The sequence below is a fragment of the Uranotaenia lowii genome, chromosome 3 (genome assembly GCF_029784155.1).
Source record: "Uranotaenia lowii strain MFRU-FL chromosome 3, ASM2978415v1, whole genome shotgun sequence".
Classification (NCBI taxonomy): Eukaryota; Metazoa; Arthropoda; class Insecta; order Diptera; family Culicidae; genus Uranotaenia; species Uranotaenia lowii.
This window is the reverse complement of record NC_073693.1, coordinates 229,471,512-229,484,810: the sequence shown is the minus strand read 5'-3', so window position 1 is coordinate 229,484,810 and position 13,299 is coordinate 229,471,512.

Genomic DNA, 13,299 nt, shown 5'->3' with positions numbered 1-13,299 from the left:
ATAATCCTTTCCTCAATAACGAAGTTTCACAGCATTAAATATAGTTGCTGGTGATGAAATAGAGCCCTTATTAACAATTCAGCATTTAGTAATGGTTGAGGGAATCCCTCGTTTAAATTTCAAACAATTGGAACCGTGAGCAATTCTATATCATACTGACTCCAATTGAACGGACTCTCATATTTCAGATAGAAAGAGTGACAGAAATTCCCTGCCCCCCGTTCTTAAAAACGACCGACATCTTTCGTTAACGATGCAAAAACTCACGCTGCTGCAACAAAATAGGGCAGAACCAATCCAGTTCTCTCGGAAACAACTTGGACTCCCCCAAGTTCGACAAAACGCTTAAGGATTCAGTGTTTTTTGTGCAGTTTCCGGTTTCCACCTCCCGATTTGCTATGGCCGAAGCCAGTTCCAAAGGAAACGAACGTAAAAACAACCAGAAGCGAAAGATAAACGGCCAGCAGGAATCCTCATCGCTCCTTGAAGGATCAAGAAAAAGTCCATTCGTAGTTGCTGAGATACTGAGACTGAATATCGAGTGTATTGTATGGATGGATGGAGGTACTTACACCCAGACACGAGAAGACCGGCGATTTGTTCGATGTCCTCCCTGGTCCTTCCAGGGTCCTGCTGCTTCTGTGGGATGATACAGGGTGGAAAACGCTTCCCGGCGCTTTGAGATGGGGGGACTGCCTTTCTTTCGGTGTATTTGAGGAGGATTTACAGAGCTAGAGGCTGCAGCCCGGAAGATGGGTGGAGTTATCTCGTCTACTCTGACGTCAATTGATAACGACGTGTCAGCTGGAATGGAAATGAGAAGAAAAAATCCTGGTAAGATATGTGATGCAAAATCGGTATTATGAATTGGAAATTTGAGAGAAGATAAAAAAATGTCACAGAAAAAAAGTTATGGCACGATATTTATTTACTGATATCATGTTGTATGGTCAAAGGAATATCTTTGCGATTCAAATTTCATATGATAACTATTTAAAAATAACTTTTGGCCACAAGTCTATCTAATAAAGACACACAAATAAACTTTTGCATTCGTCCAAAAGGAAAAATAAGTTAGGCAATTAAAAAAAAATTAAACCAGATTTATCGTGGAAATATACCTACAAATTTTGAAAGAAATATTGAAATAAACATATAAGTTTACTTGAATAGTAATCAACATATCTGACAATTTTTTTACAAATCTGAAAATTCTTTGTCCTAAGTGTGTTCTCTATGCTCGTTTGTATTGCATACCTAATTAAGTTTGAGTTCGGACAAGAAAGATACAAATTAGGCTGGAACAAATATCAATTTCTACTTTTGTTAAAGTTTGCTAAAGTTTCAAGTATTTTATAAAAATGTCGAAAAATAATCAATTATCCAAAAGATTACAAGACCAATAAAAAATTTTGGATGATGGCAGTTATTTCACCTTTTGTGAAGATCTAAGTAAGCATTGTTTGCTTGAAGATGTGTTTGATAGCCGCTCCCGAAAGTTTTCAACATCACTTTAATTTGTCGGCCTTAGCGGTGAAAAGTGATGTCCTTTTTACTAGGGACATCTAAAGCTTGTGAAAATTTTATAGGTGGATAGAAGGTTAGATGAACATGAAAGATGTTGAAAATTAGCGGGTAGAATTTATTTAGAAGCATATCATCACATATCAAATTTTTGTTCCTCACGGGCCTACTACTATGAAGCAGTAGATACAGATAGAGTTGCATCTACCACCACACATTAGTAGGCCAAGCGTGGTCCGCCCCACAAGGGAAAACTTGCAGTGCGGACGAACAAAAAGATGATATGTGATCGCTCAGATATACTCCCTTTAACTCAGAAACGCATCTATCTGAGAAGATATATGCATCGATAGATGCGTTTCTGAGTTAAAGGGAGTATATCTGAGCGATCACATATCATCTTGGACAAATATTGAAAAACATATGCGGTACAACTGTGTTCGAAATTTACTCTTGGGCTCAAACTCGCGGACATCGGCTCAGGAAACAACAGACTTGTCAACTGAGCTATATCACAAGCAAGGTTGCCGAAATAAATTCTGTGTTTTTGAGAAAAATAATTCTGATTTTCTGTAGAAAATCCATGATAAATTGGATGTTTTTCACATTTCAGTTGGGCAAAATCAATTACCATTACCAATCTTATCATATTTTTCTAATTAAAAGTAAGAAATCTTAATTTGATGCAGTCCTAAAAAAATTATAATTTCGGAAATCCAATCAAAATTTGAAAATTCTGAGAAATTTGTGAAAATTTCAAAATTCTGTGTTCTGTGACACAGATTCTGTGATGAAAATTTGCTCAAAATTCTGTGCAATTACAGATTTTTCTGTGATTTCGGCAACCTTGATCACAAGCCCGTGAATCTACATATTTTGGAATTTCTTTCCGAAAAGAAACAATTTTTGATAGAAATTATAATTTTTCATTTTTACTCCCTACTTACTAGTTTCCCTGGGGTATTAATATTTTTTTTTCAATTTAGTTAGAACCTGAGTTTAAAAATAGTTAAAATTTGAATAATTATTGAGACCTTCAGGGCCAAAGAAGTTAGAAGTTATGAGTCGAAATTGATATCAATTTGAGATAAATTTCCAAATACAATGAAACCATCAACATTTTATAGTCTTAGAAATACGAAAACATACCTTAAACAAAAGAAAAACCCCTTGATATAACCCTTGACTTAATTGAATCTGTTACCAAACGTCTTCTACTATTGACTATATCAAATATTTTCTTCTTTATCACGCAACAAAATTAAACCTGTTAAACGTTTGCCTTATGAATGGTTTTTAATTCTATCTGAGGTTAATATGTATTCTACTTGTTCGGTTAATCTAAACTCTGACAAATATGCAAGCTGTTAAATAAAAATATTCTGATTTATTTAATAAAAATATCATTCTTTATAAATATCTTCAAGCATTATTTTTAAAAAAAAATGCACGACATTTTAAACTTCGTTAGAAGAAAGGTACTCGATATATTTTTATATAATTTCAAACAATATATTCATTTTAATTACTTCAAAACTTAATTAAAAGTCATAAATAACCTTAAAATTAACTATTCAAATCAATTTCTGAACTCCCTTTAGGAATGAAAAATCAATTCAATCTATTTGTAAAAATGCGTCGATTAATTCATCTACCAAATTTATAAAAAAAAACTGATTACAACCTAAAGTTCTTCAAAAGGTTTCTTTTTGAAACCACATTGAAAAAATGAAAAAAAAACCTTCAATTATATAGAAAGTCAGTGAGAACAAAATGTGTCCAGGGCTAGGAAATCATATGGAAAAAGCTTAACTGGAAAAAATATGGGACAAAACAAATGTATCTAATTAATTATCATAAAAATTTGATTATTTTCGATTAGCCCTTTTTTTAAAAGTGCTTAGTCAAATATCAATACACATTTCAGGGAGACATCCTCAACCTGTGATATTTTTTTTAAAATGGCATCAATGGACTACATATAAAGTTTTTTTTAAATTCAAAATAGCTGGAAAATACAGTGAGCGAAATAAGAATAGCACCACTATGTGTTTTGCTTGTTGAAATATGAGTGATTGAAAACTACGAAAATTTTCTTCCACAGTTTGTTTTGAATTGCTTAACGGATAAATCAAGCATAAGATTACTTTTTTCTGGACGTAGCAATTGCCGTTGAGGACCAAAAATGTGAAAATGGGCGAGAAATAAGAATAGCACCACTTGAGCTTTTCAACAAAAACAAGATTATTTTTAAAAATGTGTAAATGTGAATAATAATGCTTCTACGAATTATTCGAATAGCGAATGCCATAAAGATGGTAAAACGACTATAATCGAAACAAAAAAAAAATATTTGACTAGATAACTGCATTTTAGGAGTTTTCCATAATTCCAAAGGTTTTCAAAGGTATTAAAAAGGGGTTTTAATAGATGCTCCTCTAGCGTTAAGGAATTTGATATTTGAGCTATATAACTTTATCAAACTGCTTGATTTCATCATTAACATTCATTAATATACTTCAAAATAGATTTGAGGCTGAGTTTGAATCCAAAAAGCAGGTTGGAATTCAAAAATACATACTTATGTTTTCAATAGTCAAACACAATTTCTCTCGTTTTGGTCCTCAACGCCATTTGCTACGTCCAAAAAAAGTAAATTTATGCTTGATTTATCCGTTAAGCAATTCAAAACAAACTGTGGAAGAAAATTTTCGTCATTTTCAATCATTCATATTTTAACAAGCAAAACACATAGTGGTGCTATTCTTATTTCGCTCGCTGTAGGTAATTTTACAAAAAATGTGTATGAACGGTTTTATTTTAAATTTTCAACAACAAAATTTGAATGGTGTAAACAATAGACTGAAGGAAGAAAGGACAAAGTTTTTTCAAAAAATTTCAAAATGGGATCGGAATAATGGGACTTGACCTTTAATGTGAATAAGTAAAGTAAACACACAAAAAAAATCAATTTGCTCATAAAAGGAGTTAAAAATAAATGTTGACGCAAGTCAGAAACTTGGGTTATTTTGGCGGAATTAAGTCTGAAATCGCTTCTGATTTGAGTAATTTCATTTTACGACACTATATAAAGTTTGCGAAAGGAAACTAGTTTTTCTAAGTAAATTTCAATTTGCAATTCAATCCAGCTTTTGTATTGAAACTCAAAACTTGACATACAAAAACCTTACCTTGTCTTAGGGTTTTGAGTTTTGGGTTTTTATTAAGAAGTGTAATAAAAAAACAGAGTTTGAAACGAATTAATTACTAAACAATTTCATCAAATACTGATTTCACACATCAACAAGCTGGAAGCCATGTAACATGCGTTGACCTCTCACGATGGTCAACAGAATTAGAAAAAATCCAATATCCTTTATTTTAGAACTTAAAATTTTAATTGAAAAATCGTTAATGTCATTGCAAATGTTATGCTGATATGAAATATTCTTCAAGAATGCAATTTCAGTTTCAGTCTCATTTTTCGTTTCATGTTCTTCTAAATGCTCAACATCACATTCAAAAAGGTTTTGATTAATTACACAGAACCAAATTTTTCTAAAATTCAATGGAATTAAATGGTAAATTTGGCTTATTTGGGTGGTATTAGGTTATCAATTATCTATGATTTTCAACTAATAACTGATACATTTGAAAACTCCATATCATTTCTATATCCATAGTTCAGGAATCAAAAATCTATCAAATCAATCAGTAAACCATTAGCACCAATATTTTGTTTCCTTGAGTTATCAAATAAACTTTATAAATTAGATTTTTTTTAATGGTAAGCAAGGTTGCCGAAAAAAAAATTCTGTGTTTTTGAGAAAAATAATTCTGACTTTCTGTGATTTTACCCAAAAATTCTGTGATGGATTTCTGTGATGCTATTTCCTTGAATTTCATAGAAAATTCATGCTAAATTGAGTCTTTTTCACATTTTTGTTGAGCAAAATCAATTGACATTACTTATCTTATCATATTTTTCTAATTCAAAGTAAGAAATCTTAATTTGATACTGTCCAAAAAAAATTTTAGTTTCGGAAATCAATTCAAAATTCAAAAATTCTGTGAAATCTGTGAAAATTTCAATATTCTGTGTTCTGTGACACAGATTCTGTGATGAAAATTTGCTCAAAATTCTGTGAAATTACAGATTTTTCTGTGATTTCGGCAACCTTGATGGTAAGACGTGTTTATTGGAAAAAGAAAAAATCGAAATACGACAAAACTTATATTTTTTTAATAATGAATTTTTACGATTTAATCGGTGAATTTTCATGTTCCTTTAGTGAGAACATTTCAAAATTTTGAAAATTATAGATAGATAGGGGAAGATAAGAAAAGTTAAGTATTTGATGAAAGTGCTTCTTAAAAATATCTAGGGTAAGTGAGCCCTATTTTGGCATGGTCCATTTCTTGGCATGCCAACATGTCTTTTCATGTTTTTCAGGTCCAAATTGAGCTTAAAAAATTTTGAATATATTTTCATTGCGAAGAGAATAATTTGTTTCAAATCTGTGCATACCGAATTTTTTTTATTGTTTGTACTTTAATAAAGAAGCTAATTTTTTTCGATCTGCATCCGAAGAAATTATGTTGGAAATCACCGTATGAAAATCAGATGAACTCACCTTTCTAGTGCAACTGCTAAATTCGCATGCGATTTCAAACGCAGACATTCATTTGAAAAATTTGCAATAAATACTCATGCTCACAGTTAAACTCGGCAAATAATCAAAAAATACTAGAAAGACTAAAGAGTGAATATTTATTTAGGTTTTGATTGAAAATTTAAAACTAATTTTGTTCCTTTTCTTGGCATGCAACTTCAATCGAAATACACCACCAGTGTTGGAAGCTGGTAAAAATACATGTTCATTATAGAGGTATTTTTGGGCTGATGTTTTCCCTTAAAATTCATTTAAAACTACGCACAAATGTTTTCATATTAATTGGGTTGTATGATAAGACCGTTTCTATCAACTTAAGCTTCGAAATAAGTTGGAGAACATAAGTGATTCGACTAACTAAAAGTCAGATCCGTGCATTGAAAATGCAAAAATCGCTATTTGGGATCCATGAATCGAAGGTACATTGGTATGCGTGCGAACAGCATTTGCATTTCAGTCTGCCGAGCAAAAGCCACGTGGTCTCCTACAGAACACAGTGGTTCGAAATATTAAAAAAAACTGAATTAAATTAAGCTTCTCACAAGACTTAAGATGTTTTTCTCATCTAAAAATTGTTAGATCGATGGCAATTTATGACTTTAGTATATAAAATACATAATTAATTGAGCTTTGGAATCGTTTTCTATTGCTTGGGAACCATATACTTACTCAGATTAATTTTTTTAGATATTTGTTCTAATTTTTTCATGGAAACAGAAGTTGGAAGTTCAGGAAAATATCGTTTGCTTTCCAATTATTCCTTAAAATATTTGATGTGAGTCGAATTAAAAAAAATGTTTTAGCAAGGTTTACATTCTAACATCTATTTGGCGTGTCAAACCACTGCGACACAAATCCTGGGCAGTCGAGATGGCTCTTGCTAGAAGCTCATAATCTCAGCTAACAAATTCAAAAGGGCAAAATTTTAAAATACCATTAAAGGAATTTTTCAATTTCTTACTTTATGAAGCCAAACTCCACAATATGAAGACAGTTATTTGGTAGTGAAAATAACCCTATGTGTCGCAATCGCATTGCGGAATTTCTGGACTTCCGACTTTTTGAAATGAAAGCTTATTTTGTGCTTCCCTTTCAACCAAATTTCATCAATGTTTTCAAAGGCCTTTTTGTTGTATGAGTGGCGCCCGGTTTTCCATCGTCGCATAGAACTTTACGCTCAGCTGACGTCATTCTGTCAGTGGCCTTATATTCAGAATAGCCAACGATTCTGTTAACTGTCAATTGAGTATTGTTGGTAAAGATCTATTGCACTTTGCTGGTGGCCAAGAATCGGATCATCGAAACGGCAAACAATTGGTACGGCGGCCAAGTAATTGGAGCACCGCAGTGAGTACTTTGCATGCATTTTACTCACATTTATGAAAGTTCCATAGAGAAAACATATTTTTGTTGAACTCTAAGCAAGTTAGCAGGTAAATTCTTCAAAGGATGTTATATGGTGCACTCAACAGGAAGGTAGGAATGTCGAAAAAAAGGGCAAACCATGCCTTAGGTGCCAAGGTCGGGTACATTTACCCTACCCACTAATTTACAACACCTTAAGTTTTCTTCTAATCTTCATCGATCTATCTTTAATTTCCAAAATCATAAAATATTCTCTCTTAGAGAACATAAAAATGCACCGATATAGCCGTTATCATAATTATTATCATAATAAAATCACGGTGATTATCTTCATTAATAATCTTTTCCATTTTATCTTCAAATTTAGTTTTAATTTTCAAATGAATGTGATAAATTTTATAGGACAGTTTTTTTCAATTTTCAAATTAATTTACGGGATTTTAAAGTCAATCTACTTAAATTATAATTTTTTTTTGATAAATTTGTCTTCGTTTGTCGATTCGGATTTTCAAGTTCTGAAAAAAAATTTCAAAATCTAAATTTTTAATAAGTTAAACATGAATTCTAACTTCTGTCCTTTCCGGGACCCAATATTTCAATTAAAAGAAAAACAATCTTCAGAGCTTAAAGTTTTAACTTTTACACTATCGATTGAAAATGAATAAATCTTCCATTTATTTTTATTTTATAATATCAAATATTTAACGATCATTATTTTTAAATCAATCTATGAAAATATTGGAAAATGTTCCAAATTAGTTACTTCAAAACTAAATTTAAATGCGCAATATAGACATAATTTATATTCGCTTTCAATAATTACTACAAAACTTGGAATTCTTTATATTATTTTTTTTTCTATTTTTGGATGATCATTTGTGAAATTATCCATTTCCTAACATTTACTTTGTCGGTATAATTGAACATGGTGTTTTGTGATTTTATAAAATCATTATTTTGAACTTCAAAAATGAACTTTTTATGTCTTTTATTTTGATAAGTGGATGAAGTTTATTAAAACGGTTTTATCTCTGTCTTTAAGCACTAAACTTAATTAAATGAGGCACTTAGGATCAGAGGGGTGCAAGTGCCGAAACGATGATTTCGAGAAAACGGGCCTCAAAGTTTTTTTTCTAAATCAAAATAATCGAATCGCTTTTTCTACTCAATTTTCGATGGAGTGCGTCTCAAGAGTTCTAAAATGAAAGATTCTGAAAGAAAAACCAAAGTGTTTGCGATATTTATGTTGAAGCGGCGAACAACTTTTTTTGATACGTTTCACTTGCACACTTCTGATCCCAAGAGTAACACTTGCACCCCTCTGACTCCAAACAATATGATAACATCCTTTTGGAACCTGTATGTATTTTTGTATTTTTAGTATGACACTAGCTGATTTGTTTTTGTTCACATATTTGATTTTATGCGTTTTCGTGCTACAAATTTCCATGCATATAAGAATGAACAAGATTGCAAGTTCCATTGGAATCAACTGTTTAGCTTTTCCGCAAGTTGAGTTTTCAGACTGTCTGATTTCGTTGGCATTTTTGGGGCCTTGCTGAATAACCAGTTGACTCTCCAGAAGTGGACTCATTCTCGTTAGCAACAGCAGTAGCAGCAACTTCTGATTCTCCAAAAGAACCGTGGATGTTTAATTCTTTTTTTTTTTTTGGTCCAATTCTACCAGGCCTTTTTCCAAAAATGTTATGTAAATATTCCTTAAAAGACTTAGATAATGTTATTTTTTTTTTAAATACCTTCCGACAACGACTCATCTGAACTTTCCGAAGTTTCAGTTTGTTCCGTGGAATAGTATGTGACATCATAATCAGAGCCTGTCGAAAAATCTTAACCCTCTGAGCTTTCATTCGAGGGATTTTTCTTAGATATATTTGCCAAAAAATTGTTGTTACCTGCGTTTCGTTTCTGTCTTTTAACATTATTAGCATAAGCTAAATTTGCCATAAAAAAAGAAACCTTTTAGAATTTTTCGTATTCATGACAATGAGGTTTTTCATGTTTATTAACCTGCCGACGAAGTTTCATTTGAATCTATTTTCATCACTTCTCTAGTTAGGGACTTTGGATTATCCTGATCAGTACCAGTAGAAAATCCTAAAAAGTCGGAACTAGATGATGATTCCATGTTTGTTTCACTGCTTGTTTTCAGTCTTGAAAACTAATTCAAGTGCAAGTGCACTTGCACCCTTCTGGCACCAAACGAAACAGCATTTTTATTAACACGTTATTTTTAAAACAGTTTAAAAATATCGAAATAATTTTTTTTTTCGACCTGTGTCTTCTACAGAATGTTAAGCTGTACTTTAAGTTTCCAAAAAACATTTTATCTCAGTTTTGATAAAAAATCACTCACCCTCTGATCCCAAGTGCCTCAAATATATTCTTCGTTTTTTTTTTAAATTTATTACATCATCAACATTTGAATAAATTCTCCCAAGTTTAAAAGTGTTGTTTATCCTTGTCGAAAGATAACATTTCAAATCGTGATAATTGTTTTTTTATTCGAAATTCTACAGTGGAACTTTTCAATTGTTCAAAAATGCAGTGTCAACTTTTTACAATTCCGATTGTTTTTTAAATCTGAGTTATGAAAATTTGTATAAAAAATTTGAAATCTAGGCTACTTTAAAACAATTTTGAATCAAATTTCTAATTTACATATTGGAGACCAAAAACGAGACATCCCTTTTTTCGCTTGTCGCGAGTGTGCTACATATAAAAGCATATCTTAAAAGCTATTATTGGTTTAAAATAGAAACTTAATTCCATTAAATTTAAAACCACACTTTCGGTGACGCAAAGATCAGGTATCAGGTATCAGAAAAGGGGTAGGCTTGATAGCGGCATGTTATCCAAACAAACGGGAAAATTGTGCCTAGCCATTTTTTTTACAGATTTCATCATATACTTGAGAAACCTGAAAACCATAAAAGGATAAGAAAATTAATAAATATTTATGGCATAAAGCCGATCCACACTTATAACAGGATAGGCGAGAGTACATAAAAGCTTTCTAGAAAACGAAAAACAGGCATATATGATCTAAAATGAATCAAACATTATTGATTCACAACTACAAAATTCAGGAGATTTGAGTTTACAATGATCAGAAAATGTTCTTACCAGGATGCTACAATGAAGGCAAATAAACGATTTTATAATGGCAATGTTGGTATTTAGCCTATCCACATAGGGATTTTTAAGCAATGAAGCTTTTTTTTAATCATAATATTGGAAATAAGGACTTTTTTTAAATTTTCTTTGTGGAAGGTGAATATAGGTACAATAGTACCTCTGAGTCATAGCTTAACCATATCTACAGGAGATTCAGAGCACAAAGTCTTGATTTTATATATTTTTATTTAACTGACCAGTTAGCTTTCTGGCTAGACGACTACAATGAGCTTCTGTGACGCCAAATTTGAAACAAGCGATATTAACACTGCACGAAGCTGTAGCACTGGATTCCAGAACCAGGATTGACGTATGTTACGAAATATCAGAGTACGATATTAAAGGAGCTTTGACTCTTCTTAACACTATAACCATTCTAAAGCTAAGGGAACATGTGTCAATACAAGAGAAGTGACATATATTAGGTGAAACAGATATGACTGTCGACATGCGATACAAGTTTTGATCAAAAACTTGATTTAAAAGGGAATATTAAAGCCTTTTGGCAACCTATAAAAATATAATTTTGAATTATTTTTCCACGAAAACGATATTTGTACGGCTTCAATGATTGAATAACCATGACGCAATTTTAACAATTAAATATCTTTATATGAACGGACATTTACCTCCACAAAATTCTGTTACCAATCCAAAGATAGAAGGGACTGAATACTTGTCCATTATAAGGAAAATACACTTATTTTGCGCTTGACGTAACAGCTATAACTGATGTAATTTAGGTCACATTCTTCTTTGATTTCAAATCGGTTAATATTAACAGATAGCCAAAAGCAATGGGACCGTAAGCGATGCGTTTGCGATTCACATTTGAACACTTGTGAAGAGATTTTATTGAACGGAGTTATTAGGAGAGCAAAGAGATTAGTTAAATGAAAAATCATATTCCAAATTGGTAAAACGAGAAAATAGGGAAAAATACAGCTTGTGCAAATGCATGTACTACATATGCACTATTGGCATACCCTTCTCGAGAGAAAATACGTACAAAGGTTAAAAAATACTAGCAAGAATTTAAAACTGATTCATATTCAAAACATTTTCTTCCAATGTTTTGAACTTGAAAAACTTCTGAACTTTGCATGCAATAATTGACCTTTACCTATTTTCTCCCCCTGCCAGATACAGCATCATTGATTTCCAATAGACAGAAATATGAGATAAACGTATCTGGGAAGTACTGGATAAGTCGCCTCGTTCGACATGGACCAGTATACCAGTGGCAGTATTCTTTAGGCCCCTTCCACACAGCGCACAGCTCAAATTTCTAATTTACACATTGGGGACCAAAAACGAGACATCTCTTTTTTTCGCTTGTCGCGAGTGTGCTACATATAAAGGCATATCTTAAAAGCTATTGGTTTAAAACAGAAACTTAATTCTACTAAATTAAAACCCACACTTTCGGTGACGCAAAAATACAAAGTTTTTAAAATTTGGTTCAGTGGTTTTTGAGTTACAGAATGCCAAATTTTGGTGATTCCATCTAAAATTTATTAGCCGTCCTTTTTGTGTTAAGAATAAAGAACATAATTTTGAAAAAAATCAATAACTTATCGAAAATAGCCTTATTTGAAAATTTCATTAAGATATGTTTTAAAATTTTCTTATTTATTTCATCAGTGATTTTTTTTTAAAGTTGTTACGTGAATTCACTCAGTTGAAGCAGAACACGGTAGTGTACTGAATTCACGTCACGAAAGCTCAAGTTATTCTGAACAATTTTTTGGAGCCTTTAAATATACTTTTAAAAGTGATATTATGTTATTCCGACCTGTACAATGATAAATTTTCAGTGTCTCTTCCTAACTTCTTCCTTTTTTTGACTTGCACTTGAGTAGCATCATATTGAGGAATCATACGTTAAAATTACTTCTATTTCTTCTTTGTTTAAAGATTCACAAAAAAAATTTTTTTTTTCAATTTTAATTGCAATATTTGTTTTTATTTGAAAATAACGAACTTATAATAAAATAAACTAAACTATGATCGACTTGTAAAAATCCGACCATCTGGAGGGTCAAAACAGCTTTCAGAGCATATTTTCCTTATGAAATTTTGGTAAAAAAATCAATTTGGAAAAATAATCAAACTTTGTGACGTGAGTTCGATCATTTACGCTGTTGTAGAAAAAAGCTGAAAAGCTAAAAAGCTGAATTCCAACCGATGTCTATAAAATAAGGTGTTTCAGAATCGTCCCATCATTTTCAAAGAAGATTTCATTTTTATTGTTATAAAATGTTTAAGTTTACTCGTAAAATGAAAAAGTTTCATTTGTTTTGTGACGTAAATTTTGTCATTTGGGAGTGTTTTTGTTCGTTTTTTTCTTCACAATGAAGCAGTTTTTGTTGGCTTCAAAACGTATTTAAAAAAACCCAAAAAAATCAATTCCTATAATTTAATTAATTATTTTGTAAAAGGTGTCAGCATTAACACTTTTTTCAACAAAAAACTTAATTCTTAACATTATATGAAACATGTAGAAATTTTCTTCTTGGCTTAGCTCCTTTTGCTATTGTTA